We start from the raw sequence: 14,481 nt of genomic DNA, 5'->3' as shown, positions 1-14,481 counted from the left end.
ACTTAAGGCAAAAACAAGCCTTTTACAAAGAGGTTATAGGTGTGGGGTATGACTATCACCATGACCTGAGTTAGGAGTTTATGATCCGATCACTCTACTTTCTGTGGAACCTTTTTTGATCATAGTAAGTCAGAGTGATAGTGAACATAGACCAAGTAAAAAAATGTTAAAGTTGAAGTGAAATTAAATATCAATTTTTAATCTAATCATTTTAAAATGAGGGAAATGGATATCTAAAGTGGCATTCCAGTACATGGTTCATCTAGGAGTTTATTCTTGCTCTTGGGATGAGACTCTTTACATTGTTGTAGATATGGAAGAAAGGAGGACATAGAATAGAGGCAGGTGCTGCCATTAGAAACCAATAAGGGGAGAGACTTACTTGAAGAAGTGCTAATGGGGAAATGAAAGGCTCAGTAAAAGTCAAGTGGTTGTGGGCGTCAGTGAGGTTTTTCCAATAGAGAACTGGGCAGAGGGCAAGGTTTCTGTTGGCAGAAAGAGGCATAATATAGTAGATTGTGAGACTGTGAAGATGGGGACATGCCATCAGAGTTCTGAGGAGAGCTCTCTCTAGGAGAACAAAATCACCCACAGAGGTGAACTGAGGAGAGTGCCAGATAAGAGCTCAAGAAAAGGTAAACATGAGAATGCCTGTGGCCTGAGCACACATGGGGCTAGAAGCAGAAGTCTGGGGAAGACTAGTGATAGAGGAAGAGTGCTGGGCTCCCCCAGAATAGCCAGGACCCTCTATTCAGGCTGGGTTTTAATTATAGGATATCCCACTCATCTCAGATTATTCTTTTGTGATTATGTGTATTTAGAAAACTAATATAACCATTTCCTTCTACCCTCATAACATTTTATATAAATTTTAGATTCTTAGCTCTGTGTTCATAAGTATTCACTAATACAAATAGTCTGTCCATGAAAGAGCTCATTCTGGTAAATGAAAGAGCCAGTTCTTGTATCTACATAGGAACTCTATTTTTTTAATATGACTTTAAAAAAAAAAACTCAAGCTGGCTTTGTCCAGTCCAATAGCACCACGTCTCACTTGCCTCCTTTTAACCAGGGCCCTCCATATTTGTATATACTGCAGGTCCAAACTCTTAAAAATTAAGCCCTTAAGACATCAGGTTTGGTCAGTGTCAAATTGTCTTACAAATTTTCAGGTCTGTTGATCGAGAAAATAGTTTTTGTCAAACTAAGTATAACATCTTGACCTTAGTTGTGTTTCAGCCCCAAGCCCATGAAGGTAGAAAAACCCTATTGACCACATTCTCATGACACTCAACAGAAGGATCCCATGATTGACATGAGGGCCTGATGCCAAGATCAACTACCCCCTACACTGATTCCAACAAATCACTAGAGCTGATGCCTTAACTCCATTATTTATTATGACTAATAATTTTTCCTATATATAATCTATCTCCAAGGAGGCATTAGGAAGCCAGGTTTTAGAGCATTAGCCCATATGTAGCTCTGAGCTTGGCACTATTTTTAAAAATAAACCTTTACTGTTTTTTTTTTCTCCCTGCAAATTTCTGTTCTCATTTTATTGGACTTTGATGCAGACAGACAAACAAACACTTCTGGTTTAATGACATTCTTTTCACCTCTGTTTTTGTTGGGGATTGAGCCTTTGTGTATAAAACTGACATACTTAAGAGTTTGCATTATTTTTCATAAAAGTAGTTGAAATGCCTTAAGCATAAGCTTGACATAATAGGGTTTACATTTCATGTAGCAACTCTGAAGCAGAGTGCTAAATAAATATAAAGAATTTAGAGTGCATATACAGATGAGATTGTGGCAGTAATCCAGATCACACATAATAAGAACAGAACTGTTGACAAATGAAACATCCAAATTTGTAGTGAATTTTTATGAGTTTATTTAAGTAAAACTGATGAGATATTATGGGGAACAAGATATCAAATTCTCTGAAGAATAACAGTTTTGCAGTTTCTTTTATGCATTTGATATTAAGGGGAAAAAGAAAAGAAGATCAGATGGAAGCGAGAGAAAGAAAGTGAGGACTGAATAACAAAATTATGCACTGTATTGAGGTTTATTTCTAAGGTGTGTTAGCATAGAAGCACAGAAAAAAATGGTAGATAGAGCTTACTTAAGGTAAAGATATTTATTTATTTCCATGAAAATAGAGTGAAATATCTCTTTGTGAGGAGAGAATATGGGTACATAATTTGTCTCAACATCTTTGTCCCATTCTTTATCTCTTGAGCCATGTTGCTCTCAAGAGTGTCACATCTAGCCTCTTTGACCATGCTCTGATTTCACAAGAACAGGACACTGTGTGAGGAGGGTTAGGGGTTTTCCAGCATTTCTTGAACTAAATGAGTATATTAGTCAGCCCAGGCTGCCCTAACAAAATACCACAGGCTGGGTTGCTTAAACCAGACATTCAGTCCAAGACAATTTTTGGGTGAAGACTTTTGTTCCTGGCTTGAAGACAGCTGTTTTCTTGCTATGTGATTACATGATCTTTCCTCAGCACATGGAGTGAAAGAGAGAGATAGTTAGCTCACTCTGTGGTGTCTTTTCTTATAAGGCTTCACTCAGTGTTACCGAGCAGACCAAGGCCTGTCGACATGGCACCTTGGTGAAAGATGCAACAATTAATGCTGGAAGGAGCAAGTCTTTATAACATTCCATTCTTGGGGGTGCCTAGAGCACTTGTGCTCTGAGCTAAGTTTTCCCATGAGACCCAGCACTTCCCATGCTCTTCAAAATGCTGTAAGTCAGAAACCCCAAATTAGTCCCCTATTTTCTTGTCCTAAGCTGGCTGCACAAACAGTTCTCCAGTCCCTCCAGATGTATCAAAGTAGCTATCCTCATACAGCACCTCTCTCCTTCAGGGTCAGGGTTATGTTGTCAGCCTCCATATACTAGTCCACAAAAGGCACAAGTACAGAGTCCATGTAAAATCCAGGTCTAACAAGACAGGATCTTGCAAATAAATCCTTTGTAGTTCCAGAGTCAGTTAGACCTGGCACAATCACAGCAGCAACATCTCTTTTCTTATTAGTTTAGGCCATGGCCTCCTTTTTCATTATAAACTACATAGCTGCTTGCTTATTACTCCCTTCTAAGTCACATGGTAAAATCCCTTACTACAGACAGCATGCCTCCTCTCTCACTGCTACTCCCCACATGGCCAAGAGCACAAATGGCTGTCATGCTTGAGTTTTAAATCCTCATTCTGTGCCTCATTCATAATCCCCCCCAATATTTCTGACTTCTCCCACAATATGTTACATCTGCCTGTTCCCTCTATCTTCTGCCTTTTTCTGGCTGCCATTGTTAGTATGGGCAAGCATGGCCCTGTGATGCAGAGTGTATTGCTTCTAAGCTTGTGTGCAGGTGCAGCAAGATCCTGGATACATTATAGGTTAAAGTCATGCCCATCTCCCTGGCAGCACAGCTTTTTAACATGACTATGAAGTTAGCCATGTTGCCATAGCTAGCTTCCAATCATGTGCACTGTTTCCCCCATCCCCCAAGCCAAGTTTATGTGAGTTTGTTTACTTTTTCTGACCCCCTGCTCCACCATCATTACATTATGTCCTCATTTAACTTTAATTGCTTTCTTAGAGGGCCCATCTCCAACTCTAACCACACAGGGGAGGTCAGGGGTTCAACATATGAATTTTGGGAGAATACAAATAATCAGTTTTTCTTATTGTTGACACTTTATAGATGTCCCAATTTTACTCCCTTTGCCTCCCTGTCCAGGGGCACCCAAACCATACCCCCCCACCTTCACCACATTGTTGTCTGTTTCCAACAAATAATCAGTTTTTAACACTAAGTAAAGACACTTCATTTGGAGTTCAATACCAGCAAGATTTCTCGCATTACATACTTAATGGAAAAATCTCTAAAAGCTTTATGCAAATGTTACAATTTGATATATAGATCTTACGTTCCATATTTTTTATTGCATTTGATTCTGAATTCAGTAAGGGTGGTAATATCAGTCACAGGGTTCTATAATGTTAACCAATAAATATAGGTTTATTGCAATTTTAAATAAACTTGAACATCTTAGAAGTTCAAACACAAAAACACTTATTTTTCATGCAGGCAAACACCATGTACATAAGGCAGCTCTTCTTTATTTGGTAGCTCTGCCATCTGGAATAGGTTACTCTCAAGCTGGCATTGATGTGAAATTTCACATGGTCAGACCTGGCTCATATATCCAGCACAGAATATTCCATTGCCCAGAAATCAGTCACATGGCCATAGTCTAATTACAAGAGAGTAAGAAGATTGTGATTTTCCTATAGATCCACAGGGAAAAAATGTGATAAATATATAATATTGTATCAGCTATAGCTGTCTAACCCACAAACTAAGACTTTGCCATTGATGAGGAGATTCAAGAAAAGATGAGATCTGGTGCTTGTGAGTGATTTGGGTGGGACTTAACTAGTGTATATTTCTTGGAAGAGTTTGTATCTAGCTCACAGAAATCACCAAATATCTGTGGCCATAATACAAAGAGCTCATTGAATTAAACTACCAGCTTCTTTATTAATGTTGACAAATATAATAGAGAAATAATGTTACAAATGGAGTTTTAAGTTACTGTTTCTTACATTCAATAATTGCTTAAAGTTTTTAAAAGAGATATTATAATAATGAACCTATGGCCAAGATATTAAAAAGATTTTGTGTTCATGTATTCACATTAACCAGTGAGAACCATTGACAAATCACCAACCACTGCTCAAGTGGATTACTTAAATAAACTCAAATATTAACAAATGTTACCTTTTGCTAATATATTTTTATCAGATAACAAAATTTAACTTCGACATGAATTTTTAGTGTCTTCCCATGCATCTCTTTGAAAAGCTCCATTTTTTCTGATGAATAAAATGGTGCCTGAAGGCAGAGGTGAGTGAAGAAACGTAAAGAATTGTGACCTCTTACCCTAGCCAAATAGTTCATTTGGCTTAGAGCATAATTCTGATATGCCAACATTGTGGGATGGATCCCTGGTCAGAGCACATACAAGAATCAACCAATGAATGCATGTAAGTGGAATGAAAAATTAATGGTTATCTCTCTCTTACTCTTTTCCTCTCTCTCTCTCTCTCTACAATTAATCTAAAAAACCCAAAACAACCCTCAAAAAACAAAAAACCAGTTGTGATCTATTCAAGCAAGCAGGGCCCAGGAAAGCAAGTAGATGAAATGCAAGTCCCAGAGAGTTAAAGTGGGCTTTTTTTTTTTAGCAAACTTTTTTGCATTTTATTTGAGTATACTCTTCAAGTTAATGGTATACAGTACACACATATTTTCACTTCTGTATTTAATCCAATGACTCATAAGTCTATACTTCTAGTCCAGACCTCTCCTAGTTTCAAACCTGCATATCTAATGACCTCCTCAGTACCTTCATTAGAATTCTCAAAATCTTATAGCAAATCCTGTCAAATGATCTATTTTTCCAAGCATAACTTTTTTTCTTTTCATTGAATTGCATCACAATCCATCTAGTCCTATAAATATGAGACTTAAGAGTTATTGAAGTTACTGTCCTTTCTCACCTTCATTCCACATACTCAATCTCTTACTTGTATTCATTTCACCTCTGCAATATCTTTTAAAGGTAATAATTAATAACAATCATTTTCACTTTTGTCTCACCTACTACTGGTTTACCTGATTTCTTGCAATAGGATGCTGATCACTTTCCACAGGACATCATATTGTCTATTCTTTAAAATTATTTTTTATCATTCAAAAATTTACTTTTAATTGCATACATTATTATTTAATTTTTTACTGCTCTCGATAACTTTCTTCTTTGGGGATAAAGACAATTTTATCTCAACTTTGAATCTTTCCTCTCTTTCCCTTTAGGATCCAGCCATATGGAATTTATAATTCCTTCATAAACCTCTGCTTTTTATTCAGGCTTTTTTTGCATTTGATACTTTTTACTCTTTCTATTTAACACATCTTTTAGGTCTTAGCTTTTCTGAAGTGGTCCTTCAATGTTCCACACAACTTTGTCTATAGCACTTGAGGAGGGGAAATAGACAGGATAAAGGTTAGTGATAAAAACAGCAGCTGTAACCCAGAGAGGAGAAAATGACCTCAGGCCAGAGATGAAGGGGAAATGAGAGATCAAGTAGGAGGCCCATTGTCCAGTCAGTGGTTGGTGTGGTAGTTGTGATAAAAGAAGGAAGTTAGAATAGAGATGCTGAGGAATAGGTTTGCTGATAACAAATTTAAAAGGAAAGAAACATCTGCAAATGACCTGCCACTTTTGCAATTTGCAATGTTAGCTGTTCTCTCAAGAAGTGACAATCCAGATACTAAACACATCTGTCTTACACAGGTGGTAAACCGTCCCAAAATGGATCTGGATTTTAAGGATACCAGAGTATTTATAGTCTGAATAGTCTTGTCAGGTCTAGTTTACTCTTTGAATTATGGTGGTAGAATATGGGGGCCCTGTGTGAGGAAAACATCACTTTTAAACTAGTCATAACATTTTTTTCTCTCCCTCCAGCAATTGGTTTATTTTTAATTCCTACCCCGCTCCCTGCTAGCCTCTTTTTGTTTCTTGGAGTTATCACCCATGATTATCCAGGAGTATATCTTATTCCATCTCAATCCAATCTCATCATTTGGCAACTAATCCTAAACACAAAAACTACAGTTCAGGTTGGCTGAATGAATTTCAGACTCATGGCTGGGAAAGTAAAAATAGTACAATAATCTTCCTGCACACAGTGTCCAAGAGTATCTTTAGCAATGAGGATTTGCTAGAACTGGAACTGTTATTCTGTGTCTACTTATTGAAATAACTTGGGAAACTCAAGGTTCCCAGTCAATTGCATTTTGAATTATACTTAATTAAAGGACTTTGCAAAAAGTTCTATTCCTGGGAAACAGTCTCACATTTTTCTGGGTCTTTCCCCATTATTCCTATCCCACCATACACATCTTTAGCATTAACTTCTTAGGGATTATTCCAGATGTTGACTCCTCAGGGTCTATTTTGGACTGCACTGTGTGTGTGTGTTTTAAAAATATCTTTCCCCAGTGGTCCAACTTCTATGGCCTAAAACCCAAAGGGACACAACTGTCCCACTGTGTGTTTGACTTCCTTAAGATATGATGTCTTTCTCCATGAACTTCTTCAAATGTCTGTGTCAATAGTCCAGCAAATATTGTGACCCATTTAATGCACCCCAGAAATATGTACTTCCATTTCCATTACATGGCTTCCATTGCTCCACCCCCTGCCACCAACCTATGTTATGCATCTATCCTATCATTTTTCCAAGTTTATTTAAATCAAACTCTTAATTCTTGGCATTTATTTCTTATGCCTCCTTAGCAAGCTCACCAATTTTTCTTTCTTGTTTTTGACCAAATATATCTTTGGTTCATTCTCACATGTAAAACATTTTTGCTCCACTTTTAAAATAAAGTCCTAGGTTTTTATATAGTGTTTTTTATTAATTTCTCTTTCTTCTTTCTCCCTCTTTCCAGATATCTTTGAATTACAGGTAACACTGAGCTCTGAGCTGTGCAAAAGGCTTCTTCTAGATTGCTGATCAAGGATCAGGCTTCCTGAGTTTCCAAAACATGTTATGTGTACCATCTCCAAAGCATGAGTGTAGGGCCCCAAATATCTGTGATCCAAACAATTAGTATAAAAGCATCAAGGAAACAGGGCATAAGTTTATAGGAAACACTTGCTGCTAACTGGTCTTGGTTCTCCTCTATGCAGAGAAGATGGATCTCCAGAGACAAGCTTAGTTTAGACCCTTCCTCTAAGATTTTTCTATAAAAATCTTGCCTTTTCCCACCATTTCTTTCAAAGTTAGGACAAGGAAGAGTTCCAGAGAGAGAGGGGTTGCTGAGCCAAATGTTCCTAGAGGAAGATGATATGTGCATATTAATGTGGGTAATTTGCCCCTATGCTTTTTGTTAGAATACTCTCATCTGAATATCTTTTGTTTTATGTAATGAGGCCAGAGGTCTGGCTATCTAGTAACCCCATCTTTGGGTCTAGCCATCTGTTTGTTTGTTTTTCATGTCTCTGGCTTTTTCTCAAAGTCCATTTGGGTGACCTGGATGCAGGGTGAATGGGAGCACCAAGTATTCAGTGATGTCCAATGTTGACGGAACGTGGTATCTTTGGATGATCCAGGATGTGGAGGCTGAAGAGACAGCTGTCCTGTCTTGCCAGGTGAAGCACAGCAGTCTAGGAGACCAGAAAATCATTTTCTACTAGGATAAGTAAAATTGGATCTGTAAGTTTGAGAAGGTGATTCTTGAGTTTAGAGGGCAGAACAGAAGAATGTTTCATGATGTCAGAACTAGGTGAGAGAGATATTAGGAAGAAATGAATACAAGTGATTCCAGAAATGTAGGAATAAAACAGGAAGGTCATTCAGATGTAAGAAATTGGGGGTGAGATGAGAAACCTGTCCCTGAGCAAAGATGGGATAGAGTAACTAAATAGGGTGATTGATGGGATTCATATCCAATGCATAGATTAAGGTGGGAAAATCAACAAAAGAAGTAGAATTGGCACTGGATTTAAAATGACATCCATGTGTCCCTCCAACATTCACAGGACATCATCTTTCCATAAAATTGTTCCTGTTGGAAGTGAAAACACCCCTAATGCTTTCAATAGTCCTTGAATTATGGTTTAAGAAGTGCTGGTGAGTTTTTTTACTCCCTCCTGACTTCCCAATTTCTTATTCTCATTTTTACCTCTCTTATCTTTTATGTCTTGACCTCTTTCATCCTCAATAACTACCTTCAACCTATCCAGAGTTTCTATTTCTCTCCTTTCTCAGCTCATATCAAGACATCCCATGAGATTCCTTACCATGCCTTCTCCATTGTAATGAGAACCCAAGAGCCAGGAGCCTAGGACAACGGAGCAATGCTATCCTTTTTACTCTCCATTTAATTTTTTTCTGTTTCTGCTTTATAATCATTTGTTAATGTAAGCTAATTTAATTTTTCTAACTCTGTGTAGAGTGCCTTATTTAATCTCCATTTGTTCAGTAGTACTCTACCTTCAAAGCCCATTTCTTATGTTACATCCTCCACAGATCTTCTTTGTTCCATAAGTGGGAAGAGGTGTCTCCCTTGAGTGAACCCAGATAGCACTTCAACCATAATCTGCATTGTGTATCTCACTTTCTGAATTGCAGTTACCTAGGTCTTTCTTCCCCTTACACTATTTAGGCTCCTTTGGGACAATGATCATGGCAAAGATGCCCTTCCATATATAATATGTGCTCAGTGAAAATCAAGCCAAAACAAACAACACCCAAGTTGGATTACCTGTCATATTGATAATCTTTTCTCTTTACATGCTGATCATGTAGCTAATGGAGAGAACAGGTGAGTCCACTGTGTGAGTGCCGGTCACAAGCAAGTGAGCTATAAGTTAGAGAGAGTCATTTTGTTCCCCTGGGATTATATAAGTTTGGATGTGAGCTTCTAGTGTGGACTGGGGTCCAGGTGCTTCCTCAAAATGACAATCAACTCTCCAAACTTTCACATGCTTCAGGTGAACCCACCTTTCAATCACTTCCTTTCTAGGCCTCCTTGCTCTAGCACCCCTTCTATACCATTTTGACTTCTTTGGCACATGTGCCTGCTTTACCTTCATCCTACCTGCAATCTGATGAGTATGAAGGGTCATTTCTCTATTCAATTAATATTTATAACTTTCTGTGCATTTAGTGTAAAAATCTCCTCCTGCCGCCATCCTGGCCAATGTGGGAGACTCCCTGACACAGTGGACAGACTGTCTACTGGTATAAACCTCACTAAAAAATGAACAAGCAAAAGGGAAATATTCACACTTTAACATAAAAATCCAGAGTCTAAGGATAAGATTTTCCATTATAAGTAATGAAAAAGAAAATTGAAAATCTTCAAATGAAAAAAAAAATGCTTATAAAGTAATATATAGAATGACAGAAGTTTCCTCATCAATAATAGATGCAAGAAAATAATAAAGTAGAATTTGACACTAGAATACGATATATGCAGACATATGTCTGCTAAGAATTATATGAACCACATACTATATTCACTACTTTAGAACAGATAACAGCCAAAAAGGGAAGGGTCAGATCAAGGAACAGGTGTGAAGGACACATGGACAAAGCCAAGGTGGGGAAGGATTGGGGAGGGTAGTGGAAAGTGGTAGCAATGGAGTAAAGAGAGACAAATGTATGTGAAAAATTAAAAAAAAGAAATGAATTAAAAATATATTATTCATTTAAAAAATAGCAGAAAACTATACAACATTGAAGAAAGAAATTAAGGAAGACACAAATAAATGGAAGCATATACTGTGTTCAAGGACTGGAAGAATTAATATCATCAAAATGTCCATACTACCCAAAGCAATTTATAGATTTAATGCAATCCCTATTAAGCTACCAATGACAATACATTAAAAAGATTATCCACCATGATAAAGTGGGATTCATTCCAGGCATACAGGGATGGTTCAATATCCACAAATGAGTAAACGTGATACATCATATAAATAAAAGAAAAGACAAAAACCACATGATCATCTCGATAGACGTGGAAAAAGCATTCTATAAGGAACAGCGCCCATTTATGATCAAAACACTCAGCAAAATGGGAATAAATGGGGCATTCTTCAACGTAATAAAGGCCATATATGAAAAACCTACAGCCAATATCATACCCAATGGGCAAACTCTGAAAGCTTTCCCACTGAAATTGGGAACACGACAAGGATGTCCGCTTTCACTGCTTCTCAACATTGTATTGAAAGTCCTAGCCACAGTGGTCAGACAAGAGAAAGAGATAAAAGGCATCCAAATAGGAAAGGAGGAAGTAAAGCTATCATTGTTTGCAGATGACATGATAGTGTACATAGAGAACCCTGTAGCCTCTACCAAAAAACTCCTCAACCTAATAAGTGAATTTGGCAAAACAGCAGGATACAAAGTCAACATTCATAAATCAAAGGCATTTTTGTACACCAGCAATGCAATAGAAGAAGGGGAAATCAGAAAAAAAAAATACCATTCAATATAGCAAGAAGAAAAATAAAGTACGTAGGCATAAATTTAACGAAATACTTAAAAGACCTGTACGCAGAAAACTATATAACATTGAAAAAAAGAAATTAAGGAAGACACAAATAAATGGAAGCATATACTGTGCGCATGGTTTGGAAGAATTAATATCATCTTAATGTCCATACTAGCCAAAGCAATTTATAGATTCAACACAATCCCTATTATGATACCAATGACATATTTCACAGAAATAGAACAGACATTTCAAAAATTTATATGGAACCATAAATGATCCCAAATAGCCTCAGCAATTTTGAGAAAGAAACACAAAGTAGGAGGGATCACAATACTGGACATCAAACTCTACTACAAAGCCATTATACTCAAAACAATCTGGTACTGGCACAAGAACAGACCCATAGACCAGTGGAACAGAATAGAAAACCCAGAAATAAGCCCAGGTCTCTATGGGCAACTAATATTTGACAGAGGGGGCAGAAGCATAAAATGGAGCAATAATAGCCTCTTCAACAAATGGTGTTGGGAGAGCTGGATGGCTACATGCAAAAAATTGAAATTGGATCATCAGCTGACACCATACATAAAAATAAACTCAAGATGGATAAAAGACTTAAATATAAGTCGCAACACCATAAAAGTCCTAGACAAGAACATTGGCAGGAAACTCTCAGATATCCCATGCAGCAATTTTTTCACTGGTATGTCTCCTAAAGCAAGGGACATCAAGGAAAGAATAAACAAGTGGGACCTCATCAAAATAAGAAGCTTCTGCACGGCTAAAGAAAACATCAGCCAAATGAAAAGGGCATCAACCGTATGGGAAAATATAGTCGCTAATGATACATCAGATAGAGGTTTGATCTCCAAGATATATAAAGAACTCACTTGACTCCCCTCCAAGAAGACAAACGATCCAATCCAAAAATGGGCAAAGGACCTGGGCAGATGCTTTTCCAAGGAAGAGATACAGAGGGCCCAGAGGCATTTGAAAGGATGCTCAGCATCACTAGCTATCAGAAAAATGCAGATCAAAACCACCATGAGGTACCACCTCACACCAGTCAGAAGGACCATCATAAACAGATCCACAAACAACATGTGCTGGTGAGGCTGTGGAGAAAAGGGAACCCTAGTCCACTGTTGGTGGGAATGCAGACTGGTGCAGCCACTATGGACAGCAGTGTGGAATTTCCTCAAAAAGCTGGAAATGGAACTGCCTTTTGACTCAGTGATTCCCATGCTGGGACTATCCCTAAGAGGCCCAAAATGCCAATTCAAAAGGACTTATGCACCCCAATGTTCATAGCAGCACAATTTACAATAGCCAAGTGTTGGAAGCAGCCTTAATGCCCCTGAGTAGATAATTGGATCAAAAACCCATGGTACATTTACACAATGGAATACTACGCAGCGGAAAGAAAAAAAGAAAAGAAGTGCTATACTTCACAACAGCATGGATGGAACTAGAGTATGTTATACTAAGTGAAATAGGCTAGGGGGCGAAAAACAAATACCATATGATCTCACCTATAAGCGGAACCTAACCAACAAAACAAGGATGCAAGGAAAATAAGCAATACTGAAAGAAAAAGAAACCAACAGAGACAGGAGGGAAGGAGGGAGGGGTGGGCTAGGGAAATGGAAGGCTAGGGGCAATTCAAGGAATTTATAGGAAGGACTCATGGACAAAACCAAAGTGCGGAAGGATTGAGGGAGGGAGAGGGATAGGGGGCAGGGGAAAGTGGTGGGGGGAAGACAGAGACAAATGTATTTGGAAAAGTTAATTAATTAATTAAAAAATAAAAAAAATATAGAAAAGAAAAAAGTGAATATGAGGTGTCAACAGTAAAGAAAAATGACTTTTTTTCAAGTTATGTGCCTTTGTTATGGGGTTAGAGTAATGGGTTATTTGTTGTATTTCCTGTTGTTGGAAACTGGGAGGAATCAGAGGTAAATTTTCACCTTTTAATCCCTACTCTCATTCTACTTTTTGCTAACATAGAACATTGTTTTCTGGTGTAATCTGGGTTTTGAAATATTTTCAAAATATTTACTCAAGCTTTTGTTTCAGAGGCATATGTCATTTGAGAGAAAAGTCTTTATAGTGTTAGTGTGGAATGGCGTGTGTAAAACTAAGTTCTGAGTGGTCCTGTTTGTGTCCTTGATTTTCCTGTCCTAGTGAGTGAATTTAGTGCCTTTGGTCAAAAGGTTGCAGCCAAGCAGAGGATAATAATGCTGTTTACAGAAGGTATATGGAGTACAAGTGCATTTTCAATTGTGTGATTCCCTGAAACAGGGACCGCAGTTGTCAAAATCTCTTTCTCTTCAATGTTTTTTTATTCTCAGAGCAAGACTCTCTTTGAATGTACACCAAGACAACATGAGAACTCACGTGGATTCATTTGGTACCCTCTTCAATGTTAAATGCACTACCTATCTGTTTCTGCCACATCACTGTTATTGGTATATTTGTTGTGTGGGAGAATTAATCTACTTATTATGCTTTCACACCACCAAGTTATTAAAATGTATTCATGTTAGTTAATCTGATGGTGGACTCAGGAGTTGAAAAATTTTACTTTAAAATAATAGTCAATAAGTCTAATAGTTAATGTATGTTAAAGCTATTATTTCAGGAACTGCAAGTATGGCCCACACTGATATCAGGAGAACACAAATGATTGACCTTTGTGCTCCAGAAGAGACCATAAGCAAATGAGATGGTATCCAAGCCATTGTATTCTAGGGAGAGAGAATCTGCCACCTAGGACACAAGACACAAGACACAGATAAAGAAAATGACCCTCAGTTAATGAAAGGATGTTAGGGAAATTGTCAGGCTGCAGCTTTTAAAAGATTAACCTCTTTCCTGAATTCCAAATCCCTTACCTACGCTTTTGCCCCCTTATAAAAAAGGCTGACTTGAAGGAAATGTAAAATGGTCTATTACAGTATGTACCTGCCATCTTCTGAGATTGCCGGCTATCTGAATAAAGCACCCACGAAGATTCAATCCCAGTCTCTGCTTATTGGGTCTAGTATGTGACAGGCAGCATGAAGGCCAGCTTCTCTGGTTTCAAATCTATAGCATAGTGAATAATCTTGAGTGTTCTATCCAAAACTCAAGGCTTACAAAGAAAAAAATGATATTAATGTCAAAGGAAAGTAATGTTAAGTCTCTGATGTTTTATGTGACTATTGCCCAACTGATGAAATAGATTATATCATGTATTGGATTATGAGCATATTGTTTAAATTTACATACTTTAGAATTTGGGGAGTTATTCTGGACTTTACAATGAGGCAGTGATAATTTCAGATAAAGGCCTATTTTGTAAGTTTGCTGCATCTCTCTCTGCCTCAGGTG

The 14,481-nt window shown here is 37.7% G+C and overlaps 1 pseudogene; it reads left to right on the top strand.

The window, feature by feature from the left end:
- Window positions 1-6,241: 6,241 nt before the first annotated feature.
- LOC129062082 (T-cell surface glycoprotein CD1c2-like) lies at window positions 6,242-8,293 on the top strand (annotated as a pseudogene).
- The last annotated feature ends 6,188 nt before the right edge of the window (window positions 8,294-14,481 follow it).

The sequence above is a fragment of the Pteronotus mesoamericanus genome, unplaced genomic scaffold, assembly GCF_021234165.1.
Source record: "Pteronotus mesoamericanus isolate MK-2021 breed Mesoamerican mustached bat unplaced genomic scaffold, CSHL_Meso_final scaffold_705, whole genome shotgun sequence".
Lineage (NCBI taxonomy): Eukaryota > Metazoa > Chordata > Mammalia > Chiroptera > Mormoopidae > Pteronotus > Pteronotus mesoamericanus.
Note: the sequence above shows the minus strand (reverse complement) of the source record. Positions and strands in the feature narration are given on the sequence as shown.